The sequence below is a fragment of the Dipodomys merriami genome, unplaced genomic scaffold, assembly GCF_024711535.1.
Source record: "Dipodomys merriami isolate MVZ:Mamm:240054 unplaced genomic scaffold, mDipMer1.0.p SCAF_2, whole genome shotgun sequence".
NCBI classification, from domain to species: domain Eukaryota; kingdom Metazoa; phylum Chordata; class Mammalia; order Rodentia; family Heteromyidae; genus Dipodomys; species Dipodomys merriami.
In genome coordinates this window covers 109220416-109232189 of record NW_027203381.1, presented here as the reverse complement: position 1 = coordinate 109232189, position 11774 = coordinate 109220416, and positions in this window count along the sequence as shown.

Here is an 11774-nt window from a genome sequence, read left to right as displayed (position 1 = left end):
AAACTCGTTTATTAACAGAGAGCAGCCCCTTTTTAAAGACAAAGAGGGTGGGTGGTATGGTAAGGGAGGAAGAGGAACCAATCACTGTCAAGGTCACACCCTATCATTCACCTGAGCCTTCACGGGCTGGTTAGGTACTGATCAGAAGATCAATTGGGGTCTGCCCACTCTACTGTCTCCCAGAGCCATCTTGGCTGGCCATGTGCTCTTCAGTAAATTAGGCTCTGCCCACTCAACCCCCTCCCAGCGCCATCTTTGCTGCCCATGTGCTCCACACTCTCCCAGTTTTTCCCTCCTGTCCTGCTCACAAGTTATATAGCTCATTTTCAATATTGCATCGAATGAGTACCACTGCTGTGTTTGCCCACCCTTTATCCTTCCATTTCTGTGCTCACCCACTTGCCCTCCCAAAGACAGATAAACAAAGAAGACACAAAGAAAAGAAAACAAAAACAAAACAAAGAAAAAACTTCATTTCATGGCGTGCATTTCAAAAAATATTATTTTATATGATTAGATGTATATAGGTATTGCTCCTTTATGTCCCTCTCCTAAGTATATCCTTCTTTGGTCTCAATGTGTGTGAATGCCTAGAGAACTCTGTGTGTGTGTGTGTGTGTGTGTGTGTGTGTGTGTGTGTGTGTGTGTGTGTGTGTGTGTGTGTGTGTGTTTAAATCATCTAGTGTCTTTACTTGTAGATTTATAACATAGGCACATCTTAGCTGCCACAAATGAGGAAAACCATGCAACCTATGTTTGTCTGGTTCTGGCTTGCTTTGCTTAAATTTTTTCCAAGTCTTTCAATTTCCTTATGAATGGTACAATATAATTCTTTTTGATGGATGAGTAGAATTCCATTGAAAATATTTAACATATTTTCTTGACCCATATGTCCAGTGAGGGGCATCTGGGCTGATTCTGTTTCTTGGCTATGCTGCTGTGAACATAGCAGTGCTAGTACCATTATGGTGACCTATTGGGTAAATGCCCAGGAGTGGAACTGCTGGGTCATAGGGAAGCTCTATGTTTAGTTTTTTGAGGAATCTCCATACTGCTTTCCAGAGTGGTTGAACCAACTTGCATTCCCACCAACAGTACAGTAGCATTCCCTTTTGGCCTCATCCCCATCAGCATTTGTTATTGTTCATTTCCTTGATATTGGCCATTCTAACTGGGGTGGGGTAGAATCTCAATATTATTTTGATTTGAATTTCCATTATGGCTAGAGATGCTGAACATTTCTTCATGTGTCTATTGGCTGTTCTTACTTCTTCTGAGAAGTCTTTTAAAAAAAAAAATCATTAGCCCAGTTATTACTTGGATTGTTTTTGCTTTGAGGGTTTAATATTTTGAGCTCTAAGTATATTTTGGCTATTATGCTCTTGTCTGATGCCTAGCTTTGCAGGTGACATGATCCTATATTTAGAGAACCCTAAAGACTCCTCCCCCAAATTACAAGAGCTGATCTTAAACTTTGGGTATAAAATTAACCCACAAAAATTGGCTATCCACCTGCAGGAAACTGATTCTTATATATCCCGATAGATAGATAGATAGATAGATAGATAGATAGATAGATAGATAGATAGATAGATAGATCCTTTTATATCACCTTGTACCAGAATCCATTCAAAGTGAATCAAAGACCTAAATGTAAGGTCAGATACCATGAAAATATTATAGGAAAGGGTAGGGGAAACATTAGGGCTCCTAGGCATGGGTTGACATTTCCTTAGATCCAGAATCACAACAAATCAAAGAAAGACTGGAGGAATGAGACTTCATGAAACTGAAAAGTTTCTGCACAGCAAAGGGCATACCTACCAAGAAAAATAAAAATCTCACAGAATGGGAGAAGATTTTTATCCAAAAGTGGTATCATCCTAAACTCTCATTTTCCTGTAATTGGCTCAAAGAGGATTTTGTGTGTAGTGTACACACATGTGAGTCTAAATATAGAGACTCACACTCATACAACACAGACACCACGAGAGTGTTGCAAGTGAACATCCAAAGTGCCAGACACAAATTTTACTATTTTAAATCCCGTAGTCTTAGTTATTCAAGTGCTAGTTATGTAAAGAAAGAATGCTACAGAGCTGCTTGCTTGGCATTATCCAGGAGCTGTGAAATCCATAAGCCTTCTTAAACTGAAAGCCAACACATGGGTGGAGGAACCAGCACTATCTTTGCAACCAGGTAGATCTAGATTGGACTTTGCCAATGCCACCAATCCACAGTGTAAACCTGTGGACTTTGCAAAGCTCTATTTCCTTACCTATCTAGTGAGGATATTCTCTCATCTGGAGACCTGTGTGATGTCAATGTTCTTTGAGCAAGGACATATTCAGAAACCAGGATAGGATATTACAAAAAAGAATATGGAACATGATGTAGGGTAGGAGTATGATGTGTCAAAGCAAGTTAAGCTCAAAATAACTAGATACCTGAACATTTATGGAATATGATCTTTTTCTCTAAGAAAAGCAGTTGTCGCTGTTATACTTAGGTTTAGCTGCTGGTTAGTGGCCATGATATCTTATTTCAAAGGACAGAGAGTGCTTCCAATGTTTCATACTTCTCTAAGCCTCTCCTCTCCCCCTACAGGTGTAACTTATTAAAACTAGCTCTCTATCCCAGTGTTTCCTGGCTAACCACCAGAGGTGGGACACTTATTCCAGTGTTCATTAGGCAGAAGATGGAGAAACATACACAACATGTCAGCTGGGTGAGATAGCACAATCCTGTAATCCTGAACTTGGGAGGCTGAGAAGACTGAGAAATCAAGGTTACCCTGGACTAAATAGTGAGAGCAGAAAAGTGTGGGTGACAGAGCCTGACCCTGTCCCTGCAAAACAACAAAACATGAGAACAACAAAACCCTATCAAGAATGAATTCAGTGTTGCAAGTCCTCTAATAGCTTCAGTAAGTCATCCTCTTAGGAACTTTAAAAACAAAAACTTCAGATCTGAGGAATCATCTGACCATCATACGGCCATTCCAAAACCTGTCAAAACAAGTATCTACAAACACAACGGATAAACTCATATGACATTAAAAAATCACAATTTACATTCAATCTGAGATTTACAAGATATAAAGTATAAGAGAAATTAAGATGAATTAGGAAAATTAACTATCTTCCCCTGCCCTCATTTAGAGGGACACTAATAGTACCGCCAAGATCCACTTCCCGTTTACTCAAGAGGATGAGATTAAGAGGTTGAAGCCAGCCCAAGACAGTCCATCTCTAAATCCTACTACCTTTATTTCCTATGTTGCTACGATTATATATGCGCCCCTGCTGAGCTTTATTCTTCTTTCTCTAGCTTCTCTAGGTAGAAGTTGAATTACTTGATTTAGATTTTCAGATTTTCATTTTCTTGTAATATAGTTATTTAATGTTACAAATTTTCCTCTAAGAATTCTCACATGCTTTGATAAATTGCATTTTATTTTCATTTATTTCATAATATTTTAGCATCGCTTGAACTTCATCTTTGCCATATCAGCTGTTTAATCATGTGTTTAATCCCTAAAATTTGAAGACTGGTTTCCCTTATTTGCAATAACTAGTATATATCTGAGACAAGCAGAAAAGGTCAGATAAGATGATGTTAAGCAAAATGAACCCCAAGATAAGGACAAGTTATTTTTTTTCTTCCTTGCTATTGTTTCTAATGTATTTATAAGGTACCACGTGATTTTTTTTGTTCCTTTGTATGTCCCTCTCCTACAGTATAACCCTTGTTTTCACTGTATTTGATGTTGGTATAATTTGTGGAGGGGAAGGGTAAAAACAAATTGTTTAAATAGGGATACAGGTGGATCCATTGCAACAATGAGACGTACAAGACGCTTTGTCGAAAAACGAACTTTACAATTTAGGCGGGGGCGGGAGAGTGTAGTTGTGGAGATGGGAGGGGAAGGAGGATAGGGGTAAAACAAAGGAAGAGGCAACGATGCTTGATAAGAAATGTACTCTTTACCTTGCTCATGTAATTGTAACCCCTCTGTACAGTATTTTCACAATAAAAAACTTATTTCAAAGAAAAAATTTGAGGACTCCTCAAGTATTTATTATTATTATCTTTAAGTAGTTGTACAAAAGAATTGTCATTCAACAAAGCAGTTTATGAAGACAATGTGTCTCGATCAATGTCACTTGTTCCAATACTCCATCCCTTCCAAGCCACCACTTCCCACATTTTTAAAATTTTTGTAGGATAGACATAGAATTCTTGACTGTATTCTCCCCATTCTCTTTATTCATCTACCCTCCTCCACTTACCCTATCTCATCCTTTTCAATGGCCGGTTTCCTGGTTTTTGTTTTATTGAACTTTGCCTTTCTAAGGAACTATGCTATTTGAGTTCCCTCTTGAACCTACCATATTTCAGTTAATACATTTGAATACACTTCTATGCCACCAAGACATTCACTTACATGTTAAACTAATTTTAGCTTATGTGTTTATAAACGAATTGCACATATGGGGGAAGACATGTAATCTTTATCTCTCTGGGCCTGACTTACTTTATTTAACATAGTTTTTTCCTGCTCTTTCCATTGCTATTCAAATGATATCCTTCTTTCTATTGGACAAAATTCTACCATGTATATATATCACATTTTCTTGATCTATTTGTCCAATGAAGGGCATCTGGACTGATTCTATACCTTCGCTATGGTGAATGGTGCTTCGATGAATATGATTGTGTTGGTGTAGCCAATAATAAATGCTGGATGTGGGCAAAAGCAAACTCTACTACACTGTTGGTGGAAATGTAAACTTATTCTGGAAAGCAGTATGGAGGGTCCTCAGAAAACTAAACATAGAACTACCCTATGACGCAGCAATTTCACTCCTGGGCAAACCAAGATATTGGCTTCTGGTTGAAACCTGTTGGGATCTGAGAGCTCACTTTATATGACTTTAACTTTGAAGGTTTTTTTTTTTTTTAAAAAACAACGCGTTCCATGGTCCATTGTGGAATATGTTCTACATAAACTTGGTGTCTATTCTGTGTAAGGACACTGTCAATTCTCATGTTTGGGATGAAGTAGTCCATAATCATCAATTTAATTCAGTTCATTTATGCCATTAAGGCTAACTACATCCTTACTGACTATGCCTGCTTGAATTATAAAATTACTCTATCTATGTTAGTGGATTTGTCTATCCTTCCAGCTCTATTAGTTTTTGCTATATATATTTTAACATCCTGTTGTTAGGTGCATAAAAGTAAAAGATTGCTTTGGAAATTTAGTCACTTTATCATTATACAATGCCTATCCTTTCTGATAATTTTCCTTGCTCTGAAGTTTAATGATTTTGCTTGAATGTCCCCAACAAAATTTTTGTTGAAATTAATCCCCATTTTGAGGTACTCAGAGGAATGCTTCATTCTCTTCTTTTTTTTTTCAGTAATCTACTTATGCATAGTTTAACTTTTGATATTATTTCAGAGGTGTTATAGGCTCTGCTTCATTTGATTATTATTTCCTCTTTGTGTTCTAGCTTAGGAAATTTATACTAACAAATCTTCTTTCCTTGGCTATGTTTAGTCTATCGATAAGTCCATCAAAAGTATTGGCCTTTCTGTGTTTTTAATTCTAGAATTTATTTTGATTCCTTTCTTAGTTTCCAACTCTGTGCTTATACCCACCCAGTGTATGAATTTCTCACTGGCTCATGTATTGAAGCCCTGAGCCCCAGCTGGTTTTGTTCTTTGGGGAGATGCTGGAAATGTCAGGAGGTGTGGCCTAACAAGAAGATCTGTGAAGTTATGTTTAGGGGAAACATATCTTGTCTTGCCCCTTTCTTGTATCTCTCCTCTCTGTTCCTGACTATCATGTGCCAAACAGATCTTCGCTGCTATGTACTACTATATTCTATCATACTTAAGGTAAAGCAATGGGCACAGAAATCATACCTAAACCTCTGACACTATAGGCTAAAATAAATCTTTCCTATTTGTTTCTGTCAGTTATCTGATACCATATAAAAAGCCACCTACTACAATCACCTGCTACTGACATTTATTTTTTCCATGACAAATTAATAATAGTTATGTTGGATGATTCCATAATCTGTATCCTAATTAAACCTGGATCTGGTATGTTTTGCCTTTGAGCAAAGGCAAGAAAAATAATATACATGTGTGTGTGTGATCATTATATTTATATTTATACATAAAAATTTATGTATATAAATATATTTATATATTATACATAAATTATATTAAAATATATACTTATACAAATATATAATTTATATTTATACTTATCTATTTAGTTTGATATTAGATAATTATAATTTTTATGTTATATAACACTTATAATTATGAATGTATAATTACATATATTATATATAATTTTATTATTCACAGATATTGGAAAGTTTAATCCAGCCATGATGTTGTTAGGTTATAGGAGCTGAGATATTAGGGATTTCAGGTGGGTTTTTAGGTTGATCTGACTAGAAATTGGGCTATGTTTAGTGTTTACTATAATGTAGGTGCCAAAGGATGTCAATTCCCCTAGGGACCTCCATTTTTACCTCCCTGTCAGCTTTGAGTTGAGTAGAAGTATGTGGGAGGTTTTATGCAAATACCATCCACTTCACAGGAGGCTTAAACATCCTCAGTTTTCTACCTGTGGGAAAATCCTGAAATCAAACACTCTTTGTACTAGTTTTATCATTGTTTTTACCAAATAGTTGAGAAAATGAATATAAGGGAAGACAGCATCCTGATTACATTCTGATTCAGTCGATGATGGTGGGAGAGCAAGGTAGAGCTCACATCATGAAGGCTAGAAAGCAGAGGAAGTCATAAGGGGTCTTCCCCATTAGTCAATTCTCTCTGTAAATACCCTCATGGACGCACTCAGAGGTGAGTTTTACTAATCTGCTAGGTGCCCCAAATGCAATCAAGTCGACAAGATTATCCATCATACATACCTATGAATACCTACAAGAGTTTTACCTGTATGACCACTGAAAGATTTATTTTCTCTTCTTTCTGTCCAGCTCACACATAAGTGTCTTTCCTACACAGCCTTCTTCCCACTTGCTGTCTGCTGTGTGCCTTACCTTACCAGCAGTCCGTCAGCATCCAAGCCCATAGATGTCGACAAAGGGATGGACAGAAGCACAATTCCAAATAAATGTCCTCAGGCTGAGCATTAGTATTATTGGCACATAAGTTTAAAACAACATGGATTTTTAGCTGATGTGCTTTACAGTTAGAGCTTTCATACTGACTCATAAGTCTTTCCTGGATTTCTCTTCACCTTTTTTAACAGTTTTCCTTTACTATATACAGTATTGTCAGAAGGAAAATTTAATTTTTAAACAGGTAAGATTCACTACTTTTAGGCAAGAAAAAAAAAAGATTAACCTGAAGTATAAATTATGTCAATTACAAAAATCACCTTGCATACAAATGTGATTTCTTGGTGACACTGAGAAACAATCTCAAATAAAATCCCTCCTTGGGCTGGGAAGGTGGCTCAGTGGTAGAGCACTTGCCTTGCATGCATGAGGCCCTGGGTTCGATTCCCCAGCACCACATAAGCAAAAAGAAAAAAAAGCCGGAAGTGGCACCATGGCTCAAGTGGTAGAGCGCTAGCCTTGAGCTGAAGAGCTGAGGGACAGTGCCCAGGCCCAGAGTTCAGGCCCCACGACCGGATCCCGCCCCCCCCCAAAAAAAATAAAAAAATAATCCCTCCTTGAAAATCATGGCCTAGGACAGGCAGATTCCTAACAGGTAACATTTGTGGAATCTCAGCTCCAGCACCTTCCACTTACAAATAATCACAATATGCTCTGCAGGGAGTGTTAATGAACACATCTGTCTGCGTCCTGTGTCTTTGCGCAGCTCAATAATATCTGAAAACATGTTTTTCAAATGCAGACAAAATACTCAGGAGATTCTTGCTGATGAACAAGTGTTCAGTTACCTAATTTGTTTTACCTTCCCATTTAAACTAACAGTGAAAGCAGGAGTTCTTAAGCAGCCAATGGAATTCAAGGACATAGTATTTACTTTGAGGCCATAAAGTGTCTAAGTAGCCATTTTTATCCTCACTCCTGTTACTGTTCAGACACTGTGAACCATTATTGTTCCTGGAAATGCATGGAAAGAAAAATAGTACATGAGCTGCTAGCCAGAAATTTCTACAGCAGAGCAACTTTTCAAGATCAAAGGCTGTAAGTAGTGCTGCAATGAATTACTGCAATGCAGAGGAGGAGGATTTACTTGCTAAGTCATTACAAAGATCAGCCATTTCACCAGCATCCCAAACCATCAGGACTTGGGTTATTTGACCAATTCTTATAAACTCATGTGGATGTGTTCACTCATCCACTGCTTGCATAGAATTCTGGTTTCACTGATCCCCTGATCCTCCCTTCCCCCCCACATTCAGATTCCACTATTAGGCTTGCATCCCTGTCCTCCTACTGCTTTATGCCGGAAAAAGGTGTAGTCTGTAATTCACAGAATACTTCTCCATTCATACTTTGTTCCCTGTTCATACAGATTAGACACCCATACAAATACCCACTGCATGTGTATATTCAGTTTGATCTGAGAAATTGCAATACAAATAGCAGAAACTATCATTGTAAAAATGTATGTTAATGGATATGAGAAGCAACTGGTCCACATAGTTTGTTCTTACTTTGGGAAACATACTGGCAAAAATTATGCTGATCCTAAATTAGCTTTTGTATTTTTATTTTTATTTTTTTATTTTTTTATTTTTTAAATTGTATTTTATTTTATTTGAGAACATGCTGTACAGAGGGGCTACAATTACATGGGCAGGATAATGCATACATTTCTTACCAAGCATTGCAGCCTCCTCCTTTGTTTACCCTTCACTTCCCTTCCCCGCCTCCCCCCTCCCCCCTAGCTTTTGTATTTTTAAAAAGTGGTTTTATTGGGGCTGGGAAGGTGGCTCAGTGGTAGTGCTTGCCTTGCATGCATGAAAGCCTGGGTTCAATTCCTCAGCACCACAGAAGCAGAGAAAGCAGGAAGTGGCACTGTGGCTCAAGTGGTAGAGCGCCAGCCTTGAGCTGAAAAGGTGAGGGACAGCACCCAGGCCCAGAGTTCAGGCACCATGACCAACAAAAATAAATAAATAAAACTATGTAAATAGGCAACTCTACTTGAGAGTTCTCAAGTTGGTGGGGACAACTCTCCTCAGTCCTGTGTCCTCTCTGAGGATTCTTTCCTGGGCTCTTCCCAGAGATCATCCCACAGCTTTCTTCTCTACTCTGAAAACTCCCACTGCTTTGGCCTCCCAGTGGTCTGTCTGTTACATCCTGGAGCCTCATTCTTGACAGTAAGCTGGGATGTAGCTGTTACCTCTTCTGTGTTTCCCTTGGGTTTCCTGTCTTGTACTGCCTGATGTCCAATGGTCCAAATGTTGGGAAAAAATTATTTTTTTCTCAGTACCATTGATACATGGCACTGACTGCTTCTTTGGATGAGATGTGCTCATTATTTCTTTTACACAAGAAAATTCATGAGGAAAACTCTGCAACTCTAAATGTCAGGGAATCCCCCTCCACCCCCACTCCCACCCCAGACAGCATGCAAGTTTATCAACTACATATCATGAAATAGTTTAACCCTACATCTAACTTGGCTAATTTTACCTCTGAAATCTTTCCAACTTCCCCTTTAAAATTCCAAAGGATATGCCTCTCAAAAACTTCACTGGCAGACTTCAGTCCTAAAATCTTGACACACTGGTCACTGAAAATTCTGCTCAGCAGTTTTGTTGAAACAAGAAATGGTAGCCAACATGGATGGGTGTGGTGGCACACGTGTGGTGTTCCATCACTTGGACAGTGTAGTCAGGCGGATCACAAGTTTGCAGCCAACCAGACCAAGAAAGCACACTCTGGGAAAACGCGGAACACATAGCAAGACCGTTTCAGAAACCAAAAACAAAAGCAAAGCAAGGATCTGGCTTGTATTTTGACAAGTCTTCAGTTTTCCTAGTCAACCTGCTACTTTTTATGTTTAGTACACTGTCTGGTTGTGTGGATTTCACTAATTTTCTTAAGAGACTGTCCTCTACCAACTAGTTTCAGTGCAGTGAATCTGTCCTTCCCAAACTCATAGGGTATTTTGGCTTTTCAATTATTTGGGGAGGGGGAGTGAATGTGTACTCAGAATCACCAGAGTTTTTAGGTAGAGAAATATATATATAAGAATCACATACACTACATCAGAAGTTCATTCAGAACTTCTTCCTCTCAAATACTCTTGGAACTTGAGATTGTTTTCAGAAAAACAAAAACAAAAAAGAACTTCGACGCAGGAATATATTGTATAATAGTTTTATTTTTCTCATTTACTATTTTTACATTTTATGCACAAATATTTTTATCTGAGTAAAAATAGAAAATAACTGTTTTATGTAAAATTACAAAAACACAAAGAAATACATAATTGTTATTATGAGAGTAAAAGCGTCTTTATTTAAAGAGTAAAAATGTATGCAAAAATCCTCCTCCTTTTACAAAAGATTGAGAGTATTTTTTTTCCTGGAAAGTAATGAAATATTGAAGTATCCATATTTTTATAAGCTTTAGGTCTAAAGACATTAAGTTAGTATCAGGTTCATTTTGTAATTAAGAATTTTAAAACATTCTTGTGCTATTTCAAAGATACACTAGTTCTTTATAAAAGTAGCAAAAATGATGAATGCAGAAAAAAGCAGACCTCACCAAAAGTATCTGGAGGCACAGCCCTTTAAAAGAAATATCATACTTGAGTATCACTGTTCATTCAGGGAAAAACAACTAATTAGTTTTCCTAATTTTTAACATGGATTAATACCAAAACAAATGTGAACAGTTGATGTATGTGATGATCAACCACACATGGTAATTCTGTGTATTTTTTTTTGATTTTTCCAATGGTAACACAAATTTTCAAGCTAGCAAGACAGTATGGAAGTTGGTTAAATATAAATCTCACATGGAAAAAGGTAGCTTTAAGACAAAAGTGAACATTTCATTATCTTGTACTCAGTACAAAAGATGATCAATAATATATGTCTTCTTTGAATGTATCACTCTACAGAAAAAAAACAACTAAGCATGAATTATAGCTTCTTAACACAGTTATAGTTAATAGAAAACTGTAACCTCAATAAGGGCAACAGAATATTTTATTCATCTGTTGAGAAGCAGAAAAGCTTCTTGAATCAGTTGGAAAAATGAGACATGTCAGCTGTGGGTGAGATGGCGAGCTGATGTGAGAGAAGCAAGAAAAGAGCATCTGATCACGCTCTAAACTCTCCACACTAGAAAGAACATAACTCAAACTTCCCAATGGGGGAAACATAGATACAGCTTAAAAAGAAGAAAAAAGCATTTGAGGAATGCTTAAAGGAGAAAAAAAACTTTGATTTTATTCCTTTCCTTCAAAACACATACATAAATTTAAGATATAAAAATCTGTTGTCTGCTTTGCTAAAATTTTAACATAATGTATCAAAAAGAATTTCAAATCTAAAAGTCAAGAATTCTTAAGCTCTTGAGATACCAGAAGATTATACTTTAGTATTTTTTAAAACAAGAAATGACTTATCAATTCCCTAGGGCTTAAAAGGATGGCTTAAAACATTGTTAGCTACTTATATGTGACCAGATGCTAGGGTTTCTATATACTGTTACATAGCATAACATTCTATTTGGACATTCTTAAATGAGTGCTAATAATTTGTCAGTCTACTTTCTGTACTT